General features: G+C 40.7%; 1 protein-coding gene and 1 pseudogene across 17 annotated transcripts in view; both read left to right on the top strand.

Moving 5' to 3' along the window:
* The window catches only part of LOC141424790 (mitochondrial import inner membrane translocase subunit TIM14 pseudogene), a 48,014-nt pseudogene extending 25,184 nt beyond the window's left edge, over window positions 1-22,830 (top strand).
* Sgms1 (sphingomyelin synthase 1) overlaps window positions 1-23,838 on the top strand; it is a 292,465-nt gene that overhangs the window by 88,371 nt on the left and 180,256 nt on the right. The gene's annotated exons all lie outside the window — the stretch shown is intronic.

Below are 23,838 nucleotides of genomic sequence, written 5' to 3' on the forward strand. Positions count from 1 at the left end.
GTCCTAAAAGCCTCCTGTACCTGTGTGACCATCTCTTTCTCAATGTGTGGGAAGTTTGTTGCTATTTATTTAATGTTTTGTTTCTCTTCTATCTCAGTGCTTTCACACCTTGCCCAGCAGTTCACTTCCCTTTGTATGTGGGGTGTGTGTGCGTGCCATGTTGGTGGTGGAGGTGGAGGAGACAGTGTGATTTAGTGGGGCATGGACTTTCAGACACAACTGGCAGTCAGTCCACACAGCATAAAGGCAGGTCCTAGAGGCCAAGTACCGTGCCAGCCACAGGCCCAGGGCTTTGCTTTGACTGTGACTCTGTCGGTGGGACTGTGAAGGGGGGTGAGTCTGCTCACTGTGCCTGTCACTGCCCAAGCCCCTGCTGTTTAACCTTCTTAGGAAAACCATGCCAGATTCTGTTCTTCACAACTTCCTCTTGTGTCTGACTCCCACCCAGACACTGTGGCAGGGTGTCCCAAGACTTCCTGAGCCTGGATTGTTTCTTGGTTTCAATCCTCCAAGATGGTGCTTTGCATCATCCGATAACTATCTGAGATAAAGGGAACAACAAAATGTCTTTTTGTGCCAGGCTAGCCTTTGGCACTGGAGTAAGTCACAGTCTCACCAAATCCTGTCCTGGGTTTAAGTCTTACAGTTTAAGTCTAATCCTGCAGCCACAATTGCCAGTCTGTCACTAAGGCCATGTGTCTTACCTTGTGATTGTGTCTTCAGTTTCTTCTCCCACCACCATTTCCTCCAGGAAGCCAGGAGAGAGCTTGGGATTGTTCTGCCTTTCTCTTTTGCCTTTCTGTTTCTTCATGCTTTTTGCTGTCTTGCCGCCTCTTTTTGTGAATTCTGACGCTCTCCCTCTCTTTCTCTCTTCAGAATACAGTCTCGACTTTGTGACCTGATTTTTCTCACTTATGGAGTCAAAATGGGGAACAGTTCTAAGCTTCCATCTTGCCTCCTTTTTCAAGATGTTTGATTTCTTGAGCTTCATTGTGTATCTCCAAACTTGGAGACTTGACATGTAGAAAAATAGCGGTGACAAGATACTTTCAGTAAAACTTATCTGGGCTACTAATTAACAACAACAAAATTCTTTAGGACAAAATGCCACTCATGTAAAAATGTAGCCAGTCCGTGACAGGAGAAATTCATTGAAATGTGTTATAAAGATAACTCTGAAGACAAGGCATCTTTTACTGACATTGGCAGTGGAGTCAAACAAGACCAGGCTCTGAGAGGTGGACAGGAGGCCTGTCTGTCTCTGAAGCTCATCCTGAAACTAGGCTCTCTAGTTTGTAGCCTCTTCCTTAATGTCTAAAAGCTCAGTCAAGTTCCCCCTTGAGTACCTGGTAATTGGAAGTGCACCAACAACAGGCTTTTACCCAGGAGTGAAAATTAAGTTTTATTGAGTTTAACAGGAATAAGAGCTGTTCTTCTTGTATCTAATGGGACCCATCTGGGAGAGGAATTAAAAGAAAAATATCCAAGTAAAGTTTTAGCTGGCCCCCAAATGGTCCCAGTATAACAAAGCTGAACACATCACTATAAGATAATTCCATGTAAGAAATTAAGCAATAAGATGCCACTTCATGCCTTTACACACAGATTTCCTCCCAGTCTCATGTAAGATAAATGATACATGAGTGATCAGTCTTTGTTTTCTGGCTGATGAGAATCTTAGAGTACAGACTCATTTAATTTTACCAGTTGGGCTGAACCTTTGAAATTGTTTAGCCATCTCCTTTTGTAGATGCAGAAATCAAGGCCTACAGGGAAAAAGAGCCCTTTTTATCTCAGACATAGTTATCCCCAGAATTCAGGGCTCCAAATGTTTTTGCTGAACATCTGAGCAAAGATTAGAGCTACCAAGAACACTCGTAATTCCAAAGAACTCACATCCTCATTACAGTGGTAAAGGAATAGAAAAGATCTTGAATTTATTCCTGCCAAGTAAACTTTTTATCAACAGATGGAACAAAACTTTTCCTTGCCAACAAGGATCCTGCACCACTGTGGTGCTCTTCCTCAACAGACATTAGATTAGTGCTTATGAATAGCAAGGGCACAAGTAAGAGACTAGACACTTTGAAACATGACATCACTTTTCTTTTTATCAGAAAGAATTATTAATTCAGCAATATCTGCTTGCCTACAAGGAGCTGGAAACTGTTATAGTTGCCATGGATACAAAATGAAAGAAAGATGGGAAAACAGGGCTGTCATTTTACCAACTTAATTTGGTCTCTTTTTGCCTGTTGTTTTTCTGGGTGTGTCCACATTTGTATATTTTATACTTTTAGGAATAGTTTTGTGTCTTGACCTCCTCATCTAATATTTTAAGCATTTTTACATGAAAATAATTTTGATGGCTGCATACTGTTCAATCGTGTCTATTTCACAATTTCTTAACCTTTTTTATGTTGTTGAACAAGTAGGTAATGTTGCATTTTAGTAGTATAAACAGTAGTAAATACTGATGTTTTAAGAGTTTGGCCTCATTTCTGATTATTTCCTTAACATTCAAACTGGAACTGGATCAAATGTCTTAGTGTATAATGACAAAGTGCTTCTCTTCAGAGGGAAGCATTCATCTCATTTTACTGTTACTAGCATTAAACAGATTCGAATGGCTGACTTAGTAGGAAAAAATGTTCATTGGTTCAATTTATGTTACTTGAATAAGGTGAGTCACTGAGTCCATGTTCATTTGATAGTCCAGTTTTTAATATGCCAAGTATTATATTTTAACAGGAGTTAAATACAGTAATGTTACTGTTGTAATTAACATAGTACTACTGTGATGTTGTTCATAGTAGTTAACTACTGTTAATATATGGTAGTCATGCAAATATTTAATGAGTACATCTCAAAAGGTTTAAATGGTCTCCTTCCATATATATGTAGCTACTTTTATGTGCAGTCTTTGTAGACCTTTTAACTTAATGTTTACATATGTACATGTGGAGATAGAAACATAGATTCACAGTTTTGTGGGGTTTTCAAAACTTACATGAATTTTGAGCCAATTTGTAGCTTAAGAAATTTTAATTTATTATGGAAGTCTTTTTCATGATACATATAACTGTCATTTTTTTTTTCTTTTGTGGTGGTGGGGATTAAAGATCAAACCCAGGGACTCACAAATGCTAGGCAAGAGCTCTGCCACTGAGCAACCGCCCCAACCCTTGTTTTGATACCCGGTCTGTCTATGTGATCCAGTCTGGCCTGGAATTAGCAATGCTCCTGCCACAACCTCCCAAGTTCTAGGATTAAAGACATGTACTTCCATGCTCGGCTCTTTTTTTAAATTTCAAACTGATGCATCAGATATCATAATGATACCAGGGTTCACTTAACCATGTGTTTATTAGCCATTTCTGTTTTAATTTATGTGTGTGTGTGTGTATATTGAATCTTAGCATTTTCTTTATAGATTGATACATCTTCTTTTATAATGAATTGCTATTTATTATTCCCCATACTTAATTAAGAAATTGTGTAAATGTGTGTATATACATTTACAAATAAACTTTTAAAAGGTTCTGAGGAGATAGAGCAAAGTATTATGTTAACAATTGATGATTCAAGGAAGGTAAAGGTATGGATGTTCCCATTCTCAGTTTTCAAATCTGTAAGTTTTGACTTACGAATGTTATCAAATATTTATTTACTGGCCTTTCAGAATTTTGAGCTGTGCTTCTCAGCTCACTAATATTCATGAGTACTTTTGCGTCACTGGCTGAAAATCAGAGCAAAGGAAACACTGCTATTTATCGAAGTAAAAAATTAATCTAACCAGAATTTCAAATTAAGAGGACAAAGCTCTCATCCTGACCCACACTAGCTCTGTCCCAATTTTTAAAAAAGAGAACATAAAGTACAATGAAAGAATTTCTTAAGAGAAACCACTTTTGTCAGACTTCCATGAGATTTCAGTAACCATGCGGTGTGTCTGTTCTTAGAAATGTTATAGAAGTTGCGCCCTCACAGTGGCAGAGTATGTGACAGTAGCCTGTTTTGACTGTCCGTTAGCTAGTATCCCTTTCGTAAAGATCTGTGTCTCATCCATCAGATTCTTGGGGCTTCTGGCCCACTTACTTGTGCGCATGTGTGTGTTCCCTCCTAGACTTGCAGGCCTTATCTGTCTCACTTTGTTCTCAGCACCTGGTACCTAGTAACTACACTCAGTGTTTAAGTGAATTAAAATAACCTGTGACTCACACAGTCAAAGAATCAGTCAGACTGTCATAGCAAGCCCAGAAAATCCAAATGTGATCCATATGGCAATGGAAAAAGCACTACTTTGCCTAGGCTGGCTTCCAAATTAGGAGTTTTGGGGGAAAATAGTAGCAGCAACTGAAAAACCCAAGTCCCTTAGCATTTTTAGAGTTTTAAAAATAATGTGAGTTGTGCAGGTTATAACTAATTACATGGTAATGTAATTAATTTAGTCACAAGTCAGAGCTCGGTGTTGGAATTTGGGCTGTAATCCTGCCTTTATTATTTACAAAGCCGGTTGCTGGACCTCCCTCTGAATAATTCCAGTGCAAGAGGAGGAGAATATGGTCTCTCTGTCATCTAATGGTAGGATTAAGCCTTTCTGGCATATCCCTAGAGCTCAAGAGGTGGAGATGGTGAGATTGTTACACGTAGGATACCCTCAAAATATGCACTCGAGCAGTGGGTAACTGTGTGTGTGGGGTTCCTGGCAGCTGAATGCATGAGAAAGATGTCAGACTATTGATTAGGATGAATGAATCCCACTCACCCCTTTTGTGGGGCTGGTAGTGGAGTGGGCAGAGTAAGAGCTTTGGAGTTAGGCAGAGCCTAGCTTGACTGACCTGGTGGGGTTAGTGAGTGGTTAGCTGTGATCCTGGAGTAGCATTAACTGTGTTAATGGATCCATGGAGCACTCACTTGAGAGTTTCTCTACCAAATACTTGCACTGTTTTTATTGAGTAGCATGCTGTAAGTCACCTTCAAATGAGTAGGATCTACTTGGAAGAAAAGGATGGGGGAATTTATGATGAAAAACAGATAAATAAAATGTGACAGTCCCCCCCAACAAATACCTTGTTACGATTAAGAAAAGTAAAATTTGAGCAAATGAATAAGGTACAGAAAGGTAGTTTGTGTATGCTCCTATAAAAACATGAAGCAAACCTATAGATTTAGGTTTGCTCTTCTTCTCTGGTTGGGTGGATGATAACAAAGTGAACCTGCAGTACTAACAAATTTGAGATGAGTCTACAGGTGACCTGTGAGTAGTGCCTGCACAGCCAAGTGAGACAGTAGCATTCTGAGGACTGTTCAAATTTTAGAAAACCTACTTCAACCACCTTCCAGTCTTCCCTTCCCTGAAGTGCACGTTAGTATTCTGCTCAGGGGTTTTTAGTAGGAATAAAAGAAACCACATGATATTGTTAAAAAGAAGAATCTGTTTTTTAGTACTTAGGTAGAGAAATCCTTTTATAATCTTCATTTGATCAGAATTATGTGGCCTGCCCCATTTCCCTTTCTGTCTTACCAAAAATTTAGAAATAATGTTGTCACTGTAACAGCTTTATCTTGGGGTTGGAAAATTTCTTTCTTCATAATCATAATTTATTTTTGATTATTCCAAGTGCATATGTGCCTTTATTGCATGTTGACTTAGTCCTTCTGGAAGATGAAAATTATTAAGTTAAAATAATTTAACAACCTGAACTGCTAAATTATGACATCATAATTTTAGCTAAACCGTCCATTTGACTGTGTCTTTAAGATTTTTTTGGATAGAAAAATAACATACAGCTTTAGTTGGCTGTTAAGAAGACCATGGACTTTGGAGGAAGCGCTAGGCCAAAAAAACTCTAATAAACCTCAACTGAATACTCAGCTGTGTGTTACAGTGTGACTGGTGATTAACTGGAGAAGCTTTTCATGTATCTAGTGTATATTAAGGCAATGTGCAGTTTTGGATGATTGAGGAACTGGAGTGTGGAGCATAAAGATAGACTATAATGCTTTTTCACTTTAAAGGAAGTAATGCAGATTGGACAAGGAAACGCTGAGGTCATTAGGGGAAACCCCACCTTCTTCACTTAAGTGGAGTTGCAATGTAAGCAGAATTAGTCATTCCTCCTCTGCTCCCTCCCCACTTGGTTTGGCTTTGCCAAAAGCACTAATTGCATGGTGGTGTAATTATTTGTTTATGGTCTGTCTCTCCATTAAGCTGTAGCTGGCCCAGCCTCGTTCTTCTTTGTGCCTGCTGTAGCAAGCACAATGCTAGCAGTGAGTTTTTACATATGTGATTCATATTTCCAAACTAGTAGGCCAGAAGGCGTTTTTTAGGCCAGTAGATAGTTCCAAATATTGGCAAATATTTTGAATAGTCAAAGGAGATTAGGAGATGTTATCACGCTAGAGCATAGTATTTGCTCATTCTAAGATCAAAATAGAACATTCCCAGGATGGGGTGTGGGGGTGTGGGAGATGGGAGTATGTGTATGGGGGGCAATATGGAGGATTGTTGACATCCATATAGCTCAGTGGTGACTACCTGAAAAACAAAGATCAGAGGACCCCAAAAGTCACCCACAAGGTCCCATAACCAGCAAGAAGCAAAGCCCTCTCCAAATCCACAGATAGAGAAACAACTAACCATGGGAGGATTGGGATGGGAAGAATGACTTGCAGCTCAACACTCCTGATCCCCCACCCCTGAAGTCCTGTGGCTCCATCACTTGGTGCTTCCTTGGCGGTAAGTCCTACTTCCCCGCACACCTAGGAACTCAGAGCCCCCCCATCCCCCCCACCCAAGACCTGCTACCTTCACCCTGAAACTCCAGGGAAACTGGCACCCTGCGCAAGCAGGACCTTTGGCTCCTCCTGCTCCATTGGTAACAGAAAGCGCAAGCCAGCAGGCTTGGTTTCCCCAGAAGCAACACCACAGAACAGAGCTTCCTGCAGCCCATTCAGGAGATCAGCCCGGAACTCCTGCTGCTTGCAGGCTTGGTTCTTCTGAGCTGAGCCAGCAGCAGAGCCACTGAACTCTACTTCCTGAAGATGGAGTGGAAATCAGGCCCCAAAACTCTTGCCACTCACAGGCTTAGTTCTTCAGGCTCAGTTCTTCTGAGCCGCGCTGGCAGCAGAGCCACTGAACTGCGCTCCCTCAATCCCATGCAGGAGATTGGGCCCTAAGTCTCCCGCTACCTGAAGGCTTGGTCCCCCATGCTTGCAGCACTACTGCACTACCTTAGTGGAGCCCACATCTGGAAAGCAGGCCCCAGAAGTCCTGCTGTCTGAAGGCTTGGTTCCCCCATACCTCCAGCAGTTGCCATGGTTCGGGGTAGCCCAGCACCAGCAAGCAAGCCTCAGGGCTCCCACTACCTGCAGATTTGGGTCCCCCATGCCTGCAGCAGCTGCCATGGCTCCTGGAAGCCCATGTCCCAACTCAGGTAGACCCCAGGGCCACCACTGCTTTGTGGGCACCAAACGATTTAAGCCTGCCAGCTCTGCTGGCCCATGGGAACCCTCAACTTGCTACTCAGTGCTAGGAGTCTGCCACTAAGTGAACCTCAGGCTCCAGGCTTTGCTATTTTTTGGCACCAGGAGGCTTCCTTCCCCACAGAGCATGGAGGCCCAGCACTCCCCACTGTCCCTGACAGCAAGAGAGCCCTTGCTCCGCCAGCAAAGAGCAAGAACTGCCAGATTCTCACTGAGGGGAAGAAAGCTATATCCTACCACTCTGCAGGTAGCACCAGAAGCCCTGTTGCCCCAAGGTACACAGAAGCACTTCATGCTTCACCTCCCTGCAGAAGAGTCACATCTCTCCTGTCAAAGAGCTGAAATCCCAGCTACTCCACTGAGTGGCAATCTGTTACTCTGCTGGTGCTAAGAGACCTACCCCCCACAGTGCACAGAGACCCAGCACTCCCCACTGTGTCTACAGGAGAGCACCTGCACCCCCATCAAAGAGTGGGAACTGCAGCCTCCTCTGAGGAGAGAAAAGAGGTAATTGGCACCACAATAAGAACCCTGCAAGGGTAACATATCCAGCACACTCCTCTCTGAGGAACACTGCTGGAGCACTAGTAGAAAAAAACTCAAAACCCCAAATACAGGACCATAAGGGATTAAAACCCTAACCAAAAACAACTCCAGATGGATAAATCTCAACACAGAATGAAACAGTTCTGTGTAGAGGAAGAACTATCAAATAATGAATTACAAAAAACAATAGTAAAAAGATTAATGCCCTCAAAGAAGAAACACAAAAGTTAGTGTTTGACCTCAAAGAGAACATGAATATACAATTAAATGAGCTCAAAAAGAGCACAGACAGTTGAATGAAATTAGGACTATCCAGGATATGAAAGAGGAAATCAATAAAGATATGAAAATCCTGAAAAATAATTCAAAATAAGCAACTCAATATCCCAAATAAATATTGCAATCAAAAGCTTGGTGAACAGAGTGGAGCTGTTGAAAATAGAGTATCAGGAACAGAAGACAAAGTAGAGGAATTAGACCAAACAATAAAAGATCTTGAATGAATGCTAAGAAAATATGAATGGAATATGCAAGATACCTAGGACACCACGAAAAGACCAAACCTATGAATCATGTGTGTAGAAGGAGGAGAGGAGATACAAACTAGAGACATTGACAACCTATTCAACAGAGTAATAGCAGAAAACTTCCCTAACCTCTAGAAAGAGAGTTAGCCAGGTACAGGAAGCCTACACCTGGACCAAAAAAGAAACACCCCCAGACACTCATAATCAAAACACTCAGCACACAGAACAAAGAATTCTGAAAGCTGCAAAAGTGAAAAGACACATATAAAGGCAAACCCATCAGAATAACAGCAGATTTCCCAACTCAAACTCTAAACACAAGAAGGTCATGGAAAGACATAATCCAGGCCCTGAAAGAAAGCAACTGTCAACCTAGACTAGTATGCCCTAATCCTTCCTAATTGAAGGAGAAACTAAAACCTTCCACAACAAGGAAAAACTTAAGGAATTTGCGACCACTGAGCCAGCACTGCAGAAGATACTTAAAGGCCTCTTACATATAAAAGAAGAAACTAGAGTGAGACAGGAAGATTCAAGAAAGAATAAACCCCCTTGAGCAAGCAGACAAATAAACAAGGAATAGATAAAACTAAACAACAAGGAAACAAGAATGATTGGAAACAACAAGCTCCTCTAATATTAACACTGAATGTAAATGGCCTCAATGACCCAATCAAAAGACAGAGTAGCAAACTGGGTTAAAAAACAAGACCCAACCCTACATTGCTTATAAGAGACTCATCTCACTGAAAACAAAACAAAACAAAACAAAACAAAAAACCACTGGCTTAGAGTCAAAGGCTGGAAAAAAGTTTTCCAAGCAAATGAACCCCATAAACAGGCAGGAATAGCCATACTCATATCTGACAAAGTAGACTTCAGACTAAAATCAATCATAAGAGACAATGATGGTCACTTCATGTTAATAAAAGGAACAATTCATCAAGAGGAAATACCAATCCTTAACATCTATGCACCAAACAGGGGCACCCATCTATATTAAGAAAAACCTTTAATGGCCCTAATAGCACTAATAACCCTAACACAGTGATAGTGGGAGACCTGAATACCCCACTCTTACCAATAGATAGGTCATCCAGACAAAAGACCAGCAAACAAACTTCAGAGCTACTCCACACATTAGAGCAAACAGATATGGTTAGTGTCTACAGAGTATTCCACCCAACAACTAGGCAATACACATTCTTTTCTGCAGCTCATGGAACTTCTCCATATTCGATCATATTTTAGGAAACAAAGCAAGTCTCAACAAATTCAAGAAAATTGAAATAACTCCCTGCATCATATCAGACCACAATGGAATAAAACTAGATGTCAACAACATCAGAATCCCCAGAAAATACTCAAAACACATGGAGACTGAACAGCACACTGCTGAAAAACCAATGGGTGACCGAAATAATAAGGAAAGAAATCAAAAAGTTCCTGGAATCCAATGAAAACGAAAATACAACCTACCAGAATCTGTGGGACACTGCAAAGCCATGCTAAGGGAAAAGTTTATAGGTATAAGTGCCTACATTAAAAAAAACAGAGACCTCGCAAATAAACTAATGATACAACTTAATCTCCTAGAAAAATAAGAACAAACAAAACCTAAACCAACAGACGGGGATAAAGATCAGGTCCTAGATAAATGAGATAAAAACCAAACAAACTATACAAAGAATCAATGAAACAAAAAGTTGGTTCTTTGAAAAGATTAACAAGATCAACAAAATGGAGGAGGGAGAAGGACCCAAATTAATAAAATCAGAGATGAGAAAGGGGACATAACCACAAATACCAACAAAATCCAGTGAATCATTAGAGAGTACTTTGAAAACTTATATTCAAATAAACTGAAAAGTCTAGATGAAATGAATAAATTCCTAGATGCATGCAACCAACCAAAATTGAACCAAGAAGATATTAACCACCTCAGTAGTCCTGTTACTTACAATGAAATTGAAGCAGTAATAAAGAGTCTCCCTACAAAGAGGAGCCCAGGACCTGATGGATTTACAGCTGAATTTTACCACACCTTTAAAGAAGAACTAACACCAATTCTTCTCAAAGTTTTCCAAGAAATAGAAAGGGAAGAAACACTACCAAACTCATTCTATGAAGCCAGTGTTATACTCACTCTAAAACCAAACAAGGACATAACCAGAAAAGAGAAGTACAGACCAATATCTTTAATGAATATAGATGCAAAGATTTTCAACAAAATACTGGCAAACAGAATTCAACAACACATCAAAAAGATCATACATCATGACCAAGTCAGTTACATTCCAGGGATGCAAGGATGGTTCAACATATGTAAATCTATAAATGTAATACAGCATATATACAGAAGCAAGGTCAAAAACCACATGATATTCCTAATAGACACAGAAAAAGCTTTTGAGAAAATCCAGTAACCTTCATGATAAAAGCACGGAAGAAACTAGGGATAGAAGGAATGTTCCTCAACACGGTAAAGGTTATTTATCACAAATCTAGAGCTAACGTCATACTAAATGGAGAACAACTGAAATTGTTTCCCTTAAAGTCAGGAATGAGACAGGGCTGTCCACTTTCTCCACTCCTATTTGATACAGTTTTGGAATTCCTACCCAGAACAATAAGACAAGAGCAAGAAATAAAAGGGATATAAATAGGGAAGGAAGAAGTTAAACTATCCTTATTTGCAGATGACATCCTATACCTAAGAGACCCCAAAAACTCTACCAAAAAAACTACTAGAAATCATAAACTCTTTTGGCAAAGTAGCAGGATACAAAATTAACATACAGAAATCAGTAGCTTTTCTATATACCAACAATGCACAGATTGAGAAAGAACAGGGAAACAACCTCATATACAATAGCCTTAAAAACAATAAAATACCTCAGAGTAAATTTAATGAAAGAAATGAACACCTTTTTAATGAAAACTATAATAAACCACCAAAGAGAGAAATCCAAAGAAGACATCAGAAGATGGAAAGATCTCCGATGCTCGTGGATTGGTAAAATCAACATTGTGAAGATGGCCATATTACCAAAAGCAATCTACATGTTCAGCACAATCCCTATCAAAGTTCCAATGACATTCTGCACAGAAATAGAAAAATCATTTGTGAAATACATATGGAAACACACAAAAGACCTTGAGTAGTCAAAGCAATTCTGAGCAAAACGTTTAATGCTGGAGGCATCACAATAGCCGACTTCAAACTATACTACACAGCCGTAACAATAGATACAGAATGGTATTGGACAAAAACAGACAGGAAGACCAATGGATCAGAATCGAAGATCCAGACATAAACCCATGCATCTATAGCCAACTGATCTTTGACAAAGGAGTCCAAAACACACAATGGACAAAAGACAGCCTCTTCAACAAATGCTGCTGGGAAAACTGGATATCCACATGTAGAAGACTGAAACTGGATTCCTGTCTTTCATCCTGAACCAAAGTCAACTCAAAGTAGATCAAAGACCTTGACATAAGGCCTGAAACCCTGAAACAACTCCAAGAGGCAGTAGGAAATATACCAGAACAGATAGGTATAGGAAAGGACTTGCTAAACAGAACTCAAAAGCCTCAACATCTTAGAGAAACAAGTAAATGAACAAATGGGACTGCATCCAACTAAAGAGCTTCTGCACAGAAGAGGAAACAGTCACCAGACTCAAGAGACAGCCCACAGAATGGGAGAAAAATCTTTGTCAGCTACTCATCCAAAGAGAGACTAATAACTACTATCTACAGGGAACTCAAAAAACTCAGCCCCGAAAGAATCAACACCCTGATGAAGAAATGGGCACAGGAATAAAACAGGGAATTTTCAAAGGATGAAGTACAAATGGCCAGTAAATACATGAAGTGTTCAATTTCCCTGGCTGTAAAAAAAGATGTGAATCAAAACAACACTTCAATTTCATCTCACCCCAGTTAAAATGGCCATAATCAAGGGTAGTAACAACAACAAATGCTGGAGAGGTTGTGGCGAAACACGAACCCTTATACACTGCTGGTGGGAAGGCAAGTTATACAACCACTATGGAAAAGAGTATGGAGATTCCTCAACAAAACCAGAGACAGAACTGCCATATGATCCAGTGATACCGCTCCTGGGCATCTGCCCAAAAGAACATAAGACAGGATATAATAGAGGCACCTGCACACCCATGTTCATCGCAGCGCTATTCACAATAGCCAAGCTCTGGAAACAGCCCAGATACCCTAACACTGATGAATGGATCATAAAATTGTGGTACATATACATATACATATACATATACTCAGCAAGAAGGAATAATGACATGGGGTTTGATAGTAAATGGATGCAATTGGAGAAAATCATGCTAAGTGAAGTTAGCCAGGATCAGAAACACAAAAGACTCATATTTCCCTCATATGGGGAAGATAGATCCAAAGATAAACATATATACATAAACAAGCATGATCATATACAAACTCAAATGTAGAACACGTTTCTAACAGTGGAACTACTCTATAGAAGTCAGGGAAAGAGGGAAAAGAAAAGAGAATGGTAGAGCACCAGTAATATCGCATATCATAAGATGTAAAGGTAGAGGATATAAGGATGTATATTGAAAAACTGTTGAAAAAGAGGGGAAGGGAGGTCAAGGGGTAAGGGAGTATATTTGAAGGGATTGAACAGACCAAAGTAAAGCACACGCACAGAGGGCATACATTGAGACTCCGCTTTGAATGTCAACTCAAATATTAATAGTGAAAATCAGGACTGAAAAATAGGCACTGTGTGTGTGTGTGTGTGTGTGTGTGTGTGTGTGCTAGTGGGAAGGGGGAGGGTGAAGGATGGAGGATAAGGTATATGATTGATGGACTTCAAATACCTATATGAAACAAAACTAAATAACCTTGCAAATGCTTTAAGTGGGGTGGGAAGGGGGCTGAGAGGGAGAGTCGGGGGAAGTGTAAATAATGTACAATGTAAGTCTAATTGGAATTAACACTACAAATCCCCCCCGTATAATGAATATTTCCTAATAAATTTATTTAAAAAATAATAATTCAGAAAATGTAACCTCCTGTGAGCCCACATTTCTGACTATTGAGTTCCAAAGAGGAGTTGAGGCTTACCTGAATGTGAAAGGTAATGCTCAAGCACCCTTCACAACCCCTCTCCCCTGCCTGTTTTCTGTGTGTGACCATCCACCCACATTTATTGGAGGCCTACAGTGTACCTGACAGTATATTGCACCAAGGATGCAGTGGTGACTAAAAAAATAGATTCTTCCCCCAGGATAACATTTAAATCCTGGATCTATTAGCAACAGCTCAAGTCTTAGAATTGACACAGTGAATCCTTTTCACTGCCTTCGTTTTACTTGAGGACAGGATGAAACCTAGAAAACCATGAGTAACAACCAAGTTTGGGAGTTGTTGATTTGGTCACTTGTGCTAAGGATGCTTTGTTGGACATTATGACCACACTGGATGATAGAATGAGATCTATAGAAAATGTCACTTTGATAGGTGACATATCCTGATCTCCACGTGATTTGGGTCTCACAGCACAATACACATCATGGGAATATAGAGATGTATGGCATCAAAAGTTGCCCAGTGGAATTCCAGTTGGTGTCAAGGAAATGCTTTGTGCAGTGGCCACAAGTGCCCTCCTTGATGGCCTCACTGTTTTTTCTCCTTTTTTTGAGATAAGGTCTCACTTTGTCGCCTAGCCTGGCCTTGGTCTCACAACCTCCACCTCTGGAGTGCCAGGCTCAGTCTGAAGAGTCTGTCAGTTTTAAGCAACAGTCTCTATTGATAGTTGGTGCTATGACCTGGACCCAGTCACTGAGGCCTGAAGAAACTCAGTCCTCTCTGTGAAATCGGGCTCATTTGATGAACCCTGAGTGGTTTTGAAGATTGAGTATTATCTATGAAGTGCCCATTTTAGGACTAAGAACCTCAGTACCTCAATATACGTTGACTGCTCTTCTCCCTTACAATGAAGGACTTTCTAATTCCCTAGCATCTTGAAACATATTGATCATATCTTTTGAGTTACTGATGTCTTAAAGAATCCACATTTTATTTCATATCCTATAGATTGTATCTTTCTTGTTTCATAGATTGGTACTGTCTACCTGGTATTTTCCCATATGGCTTATGATGACTCTTAAAGCAAAGTAGTAATAGCAGTTATTTACTATTTTAATTTTATTTGTCCAGTTCTTAGTGCCAGGTACTAGAACTAAGCTCTTTGCAAAAATTATCTCATGTAATCCTTACAATGAGAGCACTGAAGTACAGAGAAATGTCAGTGTTTGGCTTGAGCTGTTTGTCATTGGAGAACCTGCGAAGGAAACCCAGGCATGTCTGACTTTCAGGCCCAAATTCTTAGCCCATGTTTTTCCCTCTATCGTGTGTAAATTGGGAAGATGGCTCTTCAGAGAGACAGACACAAGTGTTCTTGGATGACTTTCAGTGTGGTTTGCCACTGCAGTTGAAGGATCTGTGCTCTTCCTGGTTTGTGTCAAGAGAGGACAGCTCACCCTTGAGCACTGCACTTAATGTCCCTGCTGAACCTCCCTTTCCCTAGTCTGGCCACACCCCAGTTCTTAGTGAACAAGTCTGGGGAGAGGCAGAGAATATCAAGTGGTTAGGAGCTCAAGACTTTGAACTGGACTGCCTGAAGTTGAATCCCACCTCTGTTAGTTACCAGCTGGATAACCTTGGGCAAGTTACATTTTCTCTCTGTGCTCAGTTTATCATCTGCAAAAAAAGATGATAAATAGTGGTTGATGTGAGGCACATATATACGTGTAAGCACACACACACAGCATGGTGCTTAGAATATTCCAGATAGTGAGTATTCTACATTGTTAGTGGTTATTGATAAGATGATGATATCCTTTGACATCAGGTATAGATTGTCATTTTTGTCATCACTTTCCCCACCCCACTGTACACTTGACAGGTGCTTTGTGAAAGTCGGTTGAGAGGATGGATTGACATGAGCTAAGTCGTGTGGTTAATACACGGCCAGTTCTTTTTTATCTTGAGGTTGTATTTGCCTCATTGACCTAGACTTTCTCTTAGCTTTAATAGAATTGGGATTAAATAATTAGAAGAAGTTGACCAAAGCAAGTTTAAAAGTATTTATCAATAACAATAGCTAATAATTATTACGTGCTTGCTACGTGATAGGTACAGACTGAATGTATTGTGACTAACTTACTGAATCCTGTGCAGCTCCCTTTCACAGGTTACGACTTCTATGTGGACTGCTCTTGTCGTGGTAGTTCAGGAGTTGGGCTTTGAAGTGGGGAAGATTGGTGTAGGTCCCATAGCACTGGCCAAGCTAGGCTTTAGGACTCTTCGAGTGGCCTATGGTTTAAAGTCCTCAGTAATCAGCATTATTATTATTATTATTATTACAACTTCCATGAGGCAGAATCATATGTTCTACTTAGTATCAATATAGGAGTTTAGCACACTGGTAATTAACATAGCAATCTTGTCATGGGTACACAAACTACATACTGCTTAGTTAAAAACTCTTGCTTTTGGAGAAGTCCTTTTTTTATGTTAAAATGCTTATACTTTAAGCTCGTTTTGTTTCTGTTCTCTCTCTCTTTTTTCTTTTTTTTTGGTGGTGCTGTGGATTGAACTTGGGTCCTTGAGCTTGCTAGGCAAGTGCTCTACCACTTAAGCCACACCCCTAGTTCTTTTATTTTTAAATTTGTTCTTCGGATATGATCTCTTGGTAAATTTGCCTGGGCTGGCCTCAAACCATGATCCTCCTACTTCCACTTCCTGGGTAGCTGGGATTACAACCATGTAGCACCATACCTGGCTTTTTCTGTTCTATCTTTAGTGGAAATGGAAAAATGCCATCCACTGCTTACCGTAGAGCAAAGTAGTGTTTAAAATGGAGTTTTCCTTGTTTTTTCTTGCTTAGATTAGACTTTCATTGTTAATTTCATATGTGGAGTTAGATATCAGTCATCTTTGCATTTCTACTTTTGATCTCACCCTCCCCCCCCAGTTTTCTCCCAAAGTGTAGAGTGTGGCATTGATCACTTTGGCCTTTGTTGATACTTATTATAAAGTGAGGTTGTCCATCCTCTGTCACAGGAAGGTCTGCAATGTGAAGGGTAACCCTTGGGTAAAGTGCTGTTTGTCCTGAAATACTCATCCTCTTTGACATATTCTTCATGGGATTGTTAGGGTGGCATTTGTTGAGGCATCAACATTCCTGTTCATACCTCCTCCTCTGGCTCCCCAGTTCCACAGGCATACTGAGTCAGGGACATACAGGGCTCAGATAGGGTAAGAAGGATTTTGCCTATCCACTAACACTTAGTTTGTAGAAGAGCCAGCGTGTGCTCCTAATAGAGGATCCTATACCATATAAGAACTTTCTGAGAATGGAATTGGTTTACACACATATTCCAGATTCTTCCCTCTGAGAGTGGTTTTTTATCTTTGACCTGAAAGTGTGTGTGTGTGAGTGTGTATGTGTGCATGTGTGCACATGCATGCCTGGTAAAAAAAATATTTCCGTTTGTCCCACTATTTCTAAACTTTTTTTTTTTGCTTGAGTCATATGTATATGCCTGGATTTTTAAAAACTGTTGGTTACCCTGTCTTGGTAAAATATTTTGCTTTTATTATGAATTGCAGTTGGTATGCTTAAGGTAGGTTGCAGTACCCACTTCTGAAAGATTCTGCTGAGCTACATCTTACTCTTAATATTGTTATGGTTGCTATCAACATTCTGGACTCTTTCCTCATATCATCCACGATGCCATTAATTTTGCAATAAATATACTTAATGCTGTTTATAATGAAAAACCTATCAGTTCTTTGTACCGCTTCCTAGGTATATGATATTGAAACGCTGGTGTCTTTCTGCCTGTGTGCTCATCTGTGAAATGAGCTGACAGTAATGCACCCACTTTATAGAGCTTGTGGGAAACTGAGATAGTACGTGTTAGTGCCCACCTAGGCTTGGCACATTGAATGTGCTCAGTACAATTCTTTCTTTATTATAAAGATGAGCCCAAGTGCTGTGAGAGTACTAAAGTAGGGCACTCATTCAGTTTCAGATGGTGATCACAACGTCTGAGGGATTGTCAAGCTCCAGTGACTTAACCAAGAGAAAAAAGAGGGGGGAAATGTTTCAAGAGAAAGTGTGTGGCCATGGGATGGCTACATGTTTTCTCCTAGTGGTGGGGCAGAAACAAAATGGAAGGGTGGGCAGGGAGTAGATGGTCATGGAGAGGCCCCTGCTGAACTCCTGGAGCGTGGGGATCCACAGAAGACTTACTTACAGTTCTAGACATGTGCTGACTTGTGAAAACAGAATTTCACAGGAGACACTGAGACCTTGAGAAGACTGTCTTCATAGTTCTGAGAGGATGGGGAATGCTGGGACAGAAGAGGCAGACAGGAAAGTTAGCACTGTGTTTCTATCAGATGCTCACTCTGAAGTTCTAGGACATCTGAAAAAAACCAGAGAAAGGCAAGGCCTGTCATGTGTTGGCTTCTTTTGAGAAGGTGAACTAGATGGGCTGCAGTGCTAAAGAAGTAACAAGAGGCTGTCTGCTGTTGGAATGCCGTGTGTGTGTGTGTGTGTGTGTGTGTACACACATGCAGAGGGTCCAAATCTGTCCTGTGCAGGGAAAGACTTGTTTTCCATTTTCCTATCATTGCAAGATACTGTTTTCTTACAGCATGTTGGAGACGTCACTCTTTTTACAATTTTCTTTTGATTAGCTTTGCAAGTTTTCTTTCTACTATATCTTTTTCTGGATCATTTTCTCTATGGGGGTTAGAAGTAAAAATGAAACACACCAGACAGACAGTGATTTACATGAGGATTCTTCGTTCCTGGGTATGCATGCACAAACAAGAAAAATGAAGACCAGCAAGGAACTTTGGTTGCTTTGGGTGGAATGCAGTGCTTTGCTGTGCTGGTTGGAGGAAAAGTCACAGAAATGGAAAAGCCTGCCTTAGTGTCAGCCAGCTACCTGCCTGATGTGAGTGTCAGCTTTATTGAAGGAAGAAAGGCATTTCCCTGTCATCTTGGGAAATGCCCCAGTCCTGGATGCCTCCATGCTGTAGTAAAAATAAACACTGTATATTTTAAGAAACAGATTGTTAGAGAGTTTCTTTGAAATGCTTAAAGAGCATTTAAAAAAATATACTGAAAGAGATGGACTCTTCACTCTTCCCAGTGTAGCCTTTCTGTTGAAGGCATGAAGATATGGTGAAGACATGTTGAAGGAAGTTTAAACAGCTGAAAGAGAAGCCATCCACTTATGAGGCCACTGGCAGTTGTCAACAGGCAGCAGGACTGATCCTTGAGAGAAGAGAATGACATGAGGGGACTAAACTCACCCTGGTTTCTGCTCATGCCCATTGCCTGCCAACGTCTGAGGAGATGAGCACTGGCAGAGAACACGGTCTCCTAGCTTTGAGAAGGTGATGCTGAAGGTCAGGGCTCTGATGAGGCTGGGGTTTACCCAGCAGGATAGTGGAGAGAAGGGAGCCAGTCAAGGCTGAGACCTGCATAGCTCTGCCTGTGAGAGCAGCTGCTCTCTTAGATAGCAGTGCCAGAGGTCATGCATTTCTGGGAGGAAATGGAGTTCTGAGTACCAGAGCCATTCTGTTGACACATTGGAAAAGCCACATCCTAGAAGTAAGAACCATACATTAGCGGAAGGCTACCTGCTAGAAGTAGAATTAAGGATGTAACTGATTCTTGATGGAATCAAGAGGGTCCACCAGTAATTAAACTGTCACCAGAACCTGAGCAACCTCTAATTGTCTACCTTATAGAAACATGTAGGGGAGCAGGAAAATGTGACGTATATTCAAAATGAAGAGTAATAAGCAGAAATAGGCAGAGACTGTAAAAATGTTTGTTATACCAGATCATGACCCCTTTCTATTTTTCAGTGACAGGTGAGGCCAGGACAGGTATAAGGTGTTAGAAAGTAGGTTAATAAAAATAAGAAAATTCAAAGAAATAGTGAATGTCACAAAGATATAGATGTCACTGCAGATGGGATACAAAGATATAGAAGCCAGCCTGGAAAGTCTCCTGCTGGCTAAGTCTGAGAAAGGTGGAGTAAATTTGTAAATCATTGAGAAAGTAGGATTTTTGTATTTGTACTGGGTATAGACAAATGGATGATCAAATAAGGTAGAATGCTGGCTAGTTGCCACTAATTAGTGTGTGTCACTAGTTGTCACGCTAAGTGCGATGGAGGGAATGTTGGAGTCAGCATGTTGTAGCCATCATAGTATTAAAGCAGAGAACATCACAAATGGTTGCTAAATCTAGGGGGAGATTTCTGTTTTTCTAAAACCGAGTCTCAGTATGTAGCCCAGGCCACATGGAACTCGTGATCTCCTACCTGAGCCTCCTGAGTGCTGGGATTGTATAGGGGAAGTTTTGATGGGGAAAAGATATTTGCATGGTCTTGAAAACGTTTCCCCACAGATTACTTATTAGGTGCAAGGGAAAGCATAGTAATTTTTATTAGAGAAGTGGGACATTACTTTGGCTGGGATCAAAGTAAACTTGCTTCGCCTCCAGACGGGATATTAAGAAAACATTGCTGCTGTAGTTTTCTGGCTAAGAATGCATACCCTGAACTGAATCATGAGGAATCACCTGAGGAAATGCCAGACAAGTCAAAATGCAAGTGTTCTATTAATATCAAAAGTGGAGAGGTGATGTTCTTCTGAAGTGTCAATGCCATAAAAGGCAAAGAAATGCTGTGTGTTCGTTCAGGTGAAAGGAAGTTAAAGAGAAATGGCAGCTAAATGCAGTATCTGATCCTGGACTGAGTCCTGGATTGGGAGAAAGAGAAATGTTTGTAAAGATCATAATTAGGTTAATTGCATATGCAGTAGATTAAAGTATTAACTGATACTAAACTTAATAAGGTTGATAACTGTTGTGGTTATGTAAGAGGATCCTTACAAATGACTGGGCAACCTGTGGCTCCCACCTATAATCCTAGCTACTTGGGAAACAGAGATCAGGAGAACTGCAGTTCAAAGCCAGCCCAGGCAAATAGTTCTCAGGACCCTATCTTGCAGAAAACCCAACACAAAACAGGGCTGGTGGAGTGGCTCAAGTGGTAGAGCATGTGGTTAGAACCATGAACCCCTGAGTTCAAACGAGTTCTGCCAACCTCCCCGCCCCTCCCCCAAAAAACCACAAATGGACAAATGAATCAAACAGTTTTCTAAAGAAGTACAAATGGCTGATACATATATGGAGAAATGTTTAACATTCTTAGCCATAAAGGAAATGCAAATCAAAGCATTATTGATATTTTCTCACCCCAGTCAAAATGGCTGTCATCAAGGAAATGGTCAAACAACAACAAATGCTGGTGAGGATGGGAGGAGGGGGGCGGTGAGGAGAAAGGTGAGAATGTAAATTGATATAGCTAGCATGGAAATCAGTATGGAAGTTCCTTAAAACTAAAGATAGCACTGTCAAATGAGCCGCTTTTGAGCATGTTTCTAAAGAAATGTAAATCAGCATACAGTCGAGATACCTGCACACCCCTGTTTACAGCAGCACTGTTCACAAATGGAATCACTTAGGTGCCCATCAACCAATAAATGGATAAAGAAAATGTGGTATACATACACAATAGAGTATTATTCAGCTACAAAGAAGAATGAGATTATGTCATTTGCAGGAAAATGGGTGCAATTGAACATCATGTTAAGTGAAATAAGCCAGATTGAGAAAGATAAATACCACCTATTCTTTCTCATATGTGAAATCTGGACTTAAAAATGAATGACAGGAATGTAATACAGGTTCTGTTTGAGGGTAGGTATCAGTGACAAGGGGCTGGGTGAAAGGAGAGTGTGAATGTGATGGAAGTACTTTATACACATGTATGAAAGTAGAACAATGAAACCTGTTGTAATTGTTTTAAGAAGAGCAGACAAGGGAGAGTGGTAGATGGGGTGAATTTAGTCAGGGTACATTGCATGCATGTATGGAAATATCACAGTGAAACCTCTCTGCACAACTAATATGCCAATTAAAAAATGTAAAAATGGAAAAAAACGAAAGAAATTTCATTCCTTCTGTTTGAGGATATATGCTGAAATTTATATTCAGAGTATAATTCTGAAACTGGTTCATTTTTTGTGAGATCGGGACCTGCTGGCTAGGATCACAGCTCTGTTAACTCAGCTATAGAAAGTTCCTGATTCACCCCAAGTTCTTTGTCTTGTGGATGTGATGAATGCAATTCCCAGACAACAGGAGGGTGAGAGTATAGACAAGAAGTTTATTAAAAAAAAACAAAGCTCCCACATGAGGTGGGGAAGGGTCCTTCGAGGTGTGTCAGGGAATTTTGTGTCTGAGGGTTTTCATCCTGTTTGCTCCTGGGAGCAGCCCATTTTCTGTGATAATCAAGCATGTTGAAAGCAGCATTCTGGTTGACCATGCCCCCAAACTTCAGATCAGATCAGGTTTCACGAACTGTTGTTATTGAGGTCCTTCCTGCCCTCCGTCCCACCCACCTGAGTTGGGAGTGGGGTTGCAAGGGAGGTGGGTGGTTAAGAGGAGATGGTGTCATCTCTCCCATCTGTCCACAGCTCAGGTTATAATGGAAGTTTCCTGGGGGTCCTTGGTCCTAACTACACCTGCCTGATTTCAGCTAACTATCTAGCCTGTTCTCTCTGCTGGAATTCCTTTTAAAATATGTAAATATCTGGTAGAGATGAACCAGCTTGGGTTGTAATACATGTGCATGGAAACAATGCTGGGAATCTCTCTGTATAGCTATCCTTATCTCAACTAGCAAAAGCACTATGTCTTTCTTATTATTGCTTTTGTCTTCTCTTAACAAAATTAGAGAAGAAGGCAGAAGAGGTTCTGCCTGGAAGTGAGGGGGGGAAAAAGGGGGTGAGGGCAGGGGGGAGAAATGGCCCAAACAATGTATGCACATATGAATAAATGAATAAAAAAGATGTAAATATATCTAAAAATTTTCATAATAAAAAGGATTCTTTGTAAATAATAATGATTCCTATACAAATGTTAACTTCCTACTGAATAGTTTTGGTTAACCGTGAACAGTGGCATAGGCTGAGCTAGACATTTCCTTTAGTTGGGGTGGCCCTGTCTCCTTACAGGTCAAGGTTTTCCTTGGCTGGTGTACTGAGATTTCCTTGACACTTGAGCTTCTGCCACTCCCCAGTTCTCATTTCCTGCCATTTTTATTCTATGCATAGTTGCAGTGACTGAGGGAGTTGTGGCCTTTCTGAATTTTAGGAACAGAGCACTGTGGAGGGTATAACAAACAGGTGAGTCGAATCCTGAGTTTCACTTATATTGGAAGAATCCTGGGTGGGAAGTTCCTTGTGATCACTCCTGCTTTGATCTACTATTGGGTCAGGCTCTGATGGGATGGGGAACTTCCAGGTCTTGTGGAAGGCCAGGGTGGTTTGGGGAAGGGATAAGAATTGAGGTCAGCAGCCCATTTAGGAGGCAAAGCAAAGGGCACATGATATAGCCTCAGCCTAAGTCACAAACCTCACTGGAAAGTTTCCACGAAGGCCCTGGAGTGTCATTAGGGGCCAACCTCTGCATGCTTAATCTGGACTTGATCTCAGTTGAGTCCTTTGTCCTGGATGATGAGTCACCAGGTCTGCTGCTGCCTTTGCAGATGAGGTAAAGACCTTGACCTAGAACACAAAAGCTGGCTGCAGGACCTTGACAGTGTTTTTAGTGTCCTTGTTGATTTCCAGTCTAGCACAATCAGCTATGGCTGTGAGTATATCTAAACAATGTATTGCTCATTTTGCTTGTTGCTAAGCTTGATAAGAATGATACATTGAGCGTAGTATTTCCATCTTGCATTTTCTACTTGGTTCTGTTGTAAGATGTACTTGTATGTAATGATAGTGAAGTAATTTTGTTAAATGAAGTTCTGTTGTGAGACTATCACAGCTCAGCTCTTCCTCCATTTCCCTCCAACATGTTGTATTTTGTTGCCTGCCTAGGGGATGTACGATAGCACATTATCACTGTCTTGATCCAGGGAGACGGAGTGTCTTTTTTTTTAGCATCCTTTGGAGAACAGAGTTCATAATTTTAATGTAGATAAATCTTTCAGTCTTTTCTCCTCCTGCCCCCTCTCTCCTTTCATTCAATTTATTTTAAAACAGATTTTTTTCTTTGTAGCCCAGGCTGATCTAGAACGTGCAGTCCTGAACTTTTGATCCTCCTACC

The sequence above is a fragment of the Castor canadensis genome, chromosome 7, assembly GCF_047511655.1.
Source record: "Castor canadensis chromosome 7, mCasCan1.hap1v2, whole genome shotgun sequence".
NCBI lineage: Eukaryota > Metazoa > Chordata > Mammalia > Rodentia > Castoridae > Castor > Castor canadensis.